This window comes from Muscardinus avellanarius (assembly GCF_963383645.1).
Source record: "Muscardinus avellanarius genome assembly, chromosome: 14".
NCBI classification, from domain to species: Eukaryota; Metazoa; Chordata; class Mammalia; order Rodentia; family Gliridae; genus Muscardinus; species Muscardinus avellanarius.
In genome coordinates, this window is record NC_137800.1 from 21,002 (window position 1) to 28,362 (window position 7,361).

Consider the following 7,361-nt stretch of genomic DNA (forward strand, 5'->3'; position numbering starts at 1 on the left):
ATTGGAATCTCTAGATACAAATGTATTGCTAACTGCAGTGAAATTTAAGAAAGTTGTATAAAGGAGAATAAGAAAAGATTTCTATTACTATGCATGAGTGATACTGAGAAAGAGATAAGGGAAAGATTAACTACAAGGAAAGCATCAAATCAACGTGTCCGGCAGACATTCGGCTTTGAATTTATGAAGACAGAGTAAGGGAAATTCTACTTCATTTATAATAATTCCATGCAAAACATACCAACCAATAAACTATTTTTCAAAACTCTGAAATGGGATTGATAAATGGAAAAAGAGCTGAGTTGGGATTTGAACTCTTAATGACAAATAAGTACTCAGGAACTTTATAGGACATTAAAAATATATTTTTAAATTTTATTTTTTGGCTGGTCTGAGGATGGAACCCAGAGGCATTCGACCTCCAAGCTACACCCCCTGCCCTGTTTTTTATTCCTTATTTTGAAACAGGGTCTCACTGCGTTGCAAAAGGCCTCATTAAGTAGCTGAGGTTGGCTGCAAACTGTGATCCTCCTGTCTCAGCCTCCAAAATGCTGGCATCACAAGCGTGTGCCACCATGCCCAGCTTCAACTCTTACTTTAAATTGTTGTTCATCATACACCCATTTTCTCAAATAATAGGGGAAAATAATCTAGGGATAAAATATGAGATACATCTTCATGAGGACAAACTGCATCAAAATAAAAGTCTTTAGGGAGCCGGGTGTGGTGGCGCATGTTTATAATCTCAGACCCTGTTTCAAAATAAAGACTAAAAAATAGGGCTGGGGGTGTAGCTCAGAGGTTGAATGCCCCTGGGTTCCATCCCCAGACCCACACACACAAAAAAAAGTCTTTAGGGCTAGAGGTACATGCCTGTCATGCCAGCTCTGGAGATGCTGAGTAAGACAGGAGGATAGAGCCGGGCGTGGTGGTACACGCTTGTAACCCCCGCGCTTGGGAGGATGAGACAGGAGGATCGCACTGGTTCGAAGCCAGCCTCAGCTACCTAGTGAAGCTTTCAGCAATTTAGTGAGACCCTGTTTCCAAATAAAATATTTTTAAAATGGTCTGGGAGTATAGCCTGGAGGTAGAAAGCCTCTGGGTTCCACCCCCAGTACCACCAAAAAAAAAAAAGACAGGAGGATAACAGAATAAAGGCCAGCATCAGCAACTTTGCAAGGCCTTCCGCAGTTGTAGCAAAATCCCATTTCAAAATTTATAAAAATAGCCGGGCATGGTGGCGCACACTTGTCATCTCAGCGCTTCGGAGGCTGAGACAAGAGGATCGCACGGGTTCGAATCCAGCCTCAGTTATCTAATGAGGCTCTCAGTAACTTATGTTACGGTTTGGGAAACTGTCCCCAGGGATCTTTGTTAGACCCCTGGGAATAACTTCCTGAAAACGCCCCAAAGAAACAAACAAACAGAAAAAGAGAAAAAGATATAAAAACAAAAATAGAGGAAAAAGATAGAAATACAGGAGATAGTTACAGCCCCATGCCAAAATGGCATGAAGGGGAGGGTGGCCCGGGCCAATTCACCACCCATTTTTATACTCATTCACTTTTTATACCCATGACCTCCATCTTGTTTGCATAATTCTGACCTAGTGAAGCCCCTGTAAGGTACCTCCCCCAGCAAGGTGTGGCAAGGTGTCTGCTTTCAGCAAGGTTGATCCCTCCCCTGTCCTAGCTTGCTTATCTAATCATGTAGATCTGTCTTTAGATAGAGAAAGGCCTACTTCTCTCCTATTGACTTGCTAAGTACATTTAGCTGTCAGTCTAAGTTTCAGTGGCTGTTTGCTCCTGATCAGAGCCAAGCCTCTCTCTCTCTCCAGGTCTGCAGCCATTTTGACACAATTATTTTTGAAATGTATTAATAATCAGAGCTTTCTCAAATTTTCCTAGGCCATTCCCAATACTGGTACACTTAGTGAGACCCTGTTTCCAACTAAAGTATAAAATAGGTCTGGGAGTGTAGCCTGGAGGCAGAAAAACCCCTGGGTTCCACCCCCAGTACCACAAAAAAATAAATAAATAAATAAATAAATAAACTCAAAATTTATAAAAATAAATAAAAATATTCAACAAGTTAAACTTAATAGTCTTCAACCTAGGAAAAAGGAGATATGACAATATCTTAATGTTAGTGTGTCTTTAAATTCATGAGTGCAGTGTTGTGTGCCGTTTTAATAAAAGTTGATAATCAATGATAGATAAATAATTTAGTTAATAACTAGTTAAGTAATAAGTTTTTAATGTCCTATATGGATTTGTGCTTGTAAGTTTTGTTTCAAAATTGACAGGCAGAGAGCAGCTGCCCAGGCCTAGCCCGCCTGTGTGTCTTAGATAAGAAACCCCCGCCTATGCCTTATTTGAAGTTAGATGCTTTAGGAGTTGGTTTAAGTTTATAAGTTTGCTATGACTAAAAATAAGGTTAGTAATTGTGACAATAATATTATGTAATAACATTGTTATTATTGTATGAGATAATAAGAATCAATAGTATTGTGATCTGTAGTATTGTGTGCCAATAGTTCAATAGTATTTGGTGGTAATTATAAGCCTATAGTTATAAATTTAATAGCAGAAGTTTGTAATAGCTAATAATAAAAATAAGATAATAGGTGATTAGAAAATGTTTTTAATTGTATAGAAGTTCCATAAGTTTTAAGCTCAAGTGGCCAATATTAATGGGCAAATTCCTAGAAAAGCTAAAAGTGTAGAGTATCCACCCTGGCTAAGAGCACCTGCCCCTACCAGGGCTGTAAATCTAGATAAGAGACCCTCTGCCCCTACCCCCCCCCCTTATCTTAAAAAAATGTCCCTACAAGTTACGCAGGAAATGTAAAGTGGAGAATGTAAAACGGGAAATTTACAAAATGTCATCAATGATGTAAAAATGACTTGCAATTTGATGTAAAACTATAAATTTGACCCCCAAACGGAGCTCTGGGCCCATGCCATTTCTGCTGTGCCAGAGGTGCTTGGGTCCAGGTTCAAACCTGTAATAAAGTGTGGCTTGATGGACTAATAATTGGCTGTGGACAGTTATGCTCGCTACAACATTAAAGCATTTAATATTCATGTGAAGTGGACCCTTCTTGTATCATACCACAAAAATAACAACCTAGAAAACTTTAAATTTTTTTCTTGGTGGTACTGGGGATGAAACCCTGGCTACACTTCCAGACCTATTTTATATTTTTTATTTGGAAACAGGGCCTCTTAAGCCAGGGAGGCTGGCTTGGAACCTGGGCGATCCTCCTGTCTCAGCCTCCCAAGCACGGGGATAACAAGCATGTGTGACCACGCCCAGCTACATTTTTTAAAGCCCTAGATACCCAGGCATGGTGACACACACTTGTAATCCCTCCATTTAGGAGTCTGAAATAGGAGGATGGCAGGTTTGCGGCCAGCCTCAGCTACTTAGTGAGGCCCTCTGCAACTTAATGAGACCCTGCTTCAAAATAAAGAATACAAAAAATAGGCTAGGGGTGTAGCTCAGAGGTAGACTGCGCCTGGGTTCCATCCCCAGTACCAACAACAACAAAAATTTTTTAATGAAAAAAACCTAAATTATCACAACTCAAGTTTCTGATGCTTCTCAGGGTCCCAGAAGCCACAGGGATTTGCATTATTCATTGGGGCTTCCAAACCATTACACCCCTTAAAAGAAACCAAGTGCAAAACAGACATATCTGTGCTGAGGCCCAAGTCCCTGAGCTAGGTGCCATAAACAGGACGCATCAGGAATGTGAAAACAGATGCAGAAGCATTCCATACAAAGACCTTCAAAAACCTTGGGGTGAGAAGCAGCACTTCTGCCTCTGGGCACTGGCCTTCCGCAAGGCTTCTCTCTCAAGCACAGAGGGTTGCCAGCACCCTCTTGCACTAGTGATTTTAGTGAGGCCCTTCACAACTCAGTGAAACCCTACTTCAAAATAAAGAATAAAAAATAGGGCTGCCAAGCACCACAAATAAATAAATAATAAAAACTACTATGCCAGGCGTGGTGGCGCACGCTTGTAATCCCCATGCTTGGGAGGCTGAGACAGGAGGATCAGCAACTTAGTGAGACCCTGTTTCCAAATAAAATATAAAAAAGGCCTGGGAGTATAGCCCAGAGGTAGAAAGCCTCTGGGTTCCACCCCCAGTACCACCAAAATAATAATAATAATAATAATAATAATAATAATAATAATAATAACAACAACAACAACAACAACAACAACAACAACAACAACTATGAAAATAGGGCTGGGGATGTACCTTGGAGGTAGACTGCCCCTGGGTTCCATCCCCAGTAACCCAAAAAGAACTATAAAAAAGGAATAAAATGCAGGATGAGGAGATGGAAAGCCTATCTTCTAATAAATCATATCGATCTCTTATGCTGGGTCATGATCCAAATAATTTCCAACAAACTTTAAGAAAACATGTCCCCTTTAATTTTAATAACAACTAAGCCAACTTCCCCTCATGACAAGAACACGCAGGAAGCACAGGTGTGAGTTCAAGCCCCGTTGGGGTCTGTGGCCCAGACATGGGGCCCGAGGGTGTGGGTGCATGTGTGTGGAGGAAGGGGGCCCGAGGACACGCGGTGAGTGGGTATGGAGGCTGGGGAATCCTGACACTGCAGCATCTTGTCTAAGGAGGAGTGGGGAGCTGGGGCAGGGAGGGTGGGCTCACAGCAGTGTGCACAGCACGGGGTGTTTCTGATTCACTTGCCCACTGGGTGTAAGAGAGTCCTGGTAAGGCGCTGCGCAGAGGGGAGGGGATTTTACCACTGAACCAGAGTGATGGTCCCCATCTGCAATTTAGGGTTTACTCATGTTTCAGTGTTCCACAAAGAACTTAGGATTTGCTTGTGCTATTCTTATAAAGAACAAGCATTACAAGAATAATTCAAAGGTGTGGTGGCGCAAGCTTGTAATCCCAGCATTTGGAGGCTGAGACAGGAGGATGGCAGAGATCCCCTCAGCAACTCAGTGAGACCCTGCTTCAAATTAATGTAAAAATAAAAATAGGTTTGGGAGTGTAGCTGGGAGGTAGAATGCCCCGGGTTCCATCCATAGCACCACAGAAAAAAAGAATAACTCACACAACCAAGCCAAGGTCTGTGTGGTCAAGGCCTGAGCACTGGGCCCAGAGAGCACAGTCCCCCAGTCTTGGCTCCGAGGAAAGTGGGGCCGATATTGCAGTCTGAGTTCTCTCTTGCTAATTAGAAACCAATCTGGCTGGGCATGGCGGTGCAGGCCTGCTACAGAGGATAAGGCAGGGGAGAGCAAGCCTGAGGACGGCTTGGGCCACTCACTAAGACTTAGCCTCAAAACAAACTTTGTAAAGGGGGCTGGGGGTGCAGCTCAGTGATTGCACACTTACTGGGCACATGGGAGGCCCTGGGTTCTAATCCTCAGTGCTATAAAAACCAAAAACCTGGAATCCCAGGAGCTCATTAGGGCACACAAAGAAAGAATCCAACCTGCGGCCACCCGCAGCCACTTTCTCTTAGTTCCTGGGCGGTGGACAACATTGTGCCCCTCAGGACTGGTTCCTGTGCATGTCGCCAGCTCCCTAGGAGTCCAGCTGCCAAGCCTCCGCAGCCTGGGCTGGCCCCGCTCACGCAATGTGACCGCCCTTGCTGAGATGGACTCCTGTGAACACTCTGGGCTGTTTGCAGACGATGGATCGCTCAACGCACATCTATAGGGATGTGATGCTTGTCCAGGTGAGGCCGCCCATCAGGACAGTGAGTGCTCACTCACATGGGCATCAGTGAAGAAGGGCTTTTGTCACTAGGCCCAGCAATATAAGCAGCACCCTCTACATGCTGTGTGTGTGTGTGTGTGTGTGTGTGTGTGTGTGTGTGTGTGTGTGTACTGGGGGCAGAACCCAGGGCATTCTAACTCGGAGCTGAACTCCAGTTTCTGTCTCTCTCAGTTAGGTCAGCAGGGACAGTGGCTGCCCCAGCCCCTGGCAATTCCAGCTGGCTGACGCATGTAGCTGCAGGTAAACACCAGTTTCCTACCCTGGCCAACACCGATGTGTGCAACCACAAACACATGTTATCCGGTTCCCGATACAGGTGGCACACAGTTCCAAGCACTTCAACATGAACCACTGCTTAAGAAATAACCACCTACCTGCCCGAAAAGCTTCCAACTCCCCACTCTCCCCTACCCCCAAAAAACAGCCCCATAAAAAGTTCCAACCTGCCGCCCCCAGGTGTGCTGCCCTGGCCGCCTCTGGACCTCAGTGCAGAATAAAACGCCTCTTGCTTTTCACTTGGCTGCTGCCCATTCCCTGCGTCATGCCTTCACACTCTTCCTTTTGTGGTATCCAAGACTAAACTCGGGCATTCTACTTCTGAGCTACATGCCCAATCTTATTTTACAGTCTTTATTTTGAAGCAGGGTCTGTCGAGGTTGCTAAGAGCCTTCCTAAATTGCTGATGCTGTTTCAAACCTGTGACCCTCTATCTAAGCCTCCCAAGTATTGGGATTACTGGCAGGAGCCACCATACCCAGCTTCTCCTGAACAATTTGGGGGGGGGGGGTGAGATGTCAATGTGGTCCTCAGACCTTCCCTGGAGAGAGAAATGGGAATAGAAATCACACCACAATATTAATATTAAACCACACCTGTTTAAGGATGTGGGAAAGAAATCCCCTGCAGACACTGGGATTTTCTGAGTAACTTGTGTCCTCAGGCTACAATCCCAAGACTCAGAGGAAGACACTGGAGGATTACAGGTTCAAGGCCAGTGCAGTAACCCAGCAAGGCCCTGTTTCAAAAATAAAAGGCCGGGAGTGGTGACACATGTTTGTAATCCCAGCTTTTGGGAGGCTGAGACAGGAGGATCTGGTCCAAGGCCAGCCTCAACTACTTAGTGAGGCCCTTTGCAACACAGTGAGACCCTGTTTCAAAATAAAGAATAAACCGGGCGTGGTGGCTCATGCTTGAAATCCTAGCATTTGGCAGGCTGAGACAGGAGGATCACTGTTAAAGGACAGCCTAAGCTACTACTTAGTGAGGACCTTTGCAACTCAGTTGAGACGCTGTTTCAAAATAAATAAAAGAATAGGGCTGGGGGTGTAGCTCTGAGGTAGAATGCCCCTGGGTTCCATGCCCAGCACTGCAAAAATATAATAAAATAAAATAAAGAGTAGAAAATAGGGCTGAGGGTGTAGCTTAGAGGTCAAATATCCCTGGTTTCATCCCCAGTACTGCCAAAAAAAAAAAAAAAAAAAAAGGCTTTGCTAAGTTGCTGACAGACTCAGTGCTGCTGAGGCTGGTCTCGAGCCTTGGTCCTCCTATCTAAGCTTCCAACTGTCCACTACATTCCTTTATTATCATTTG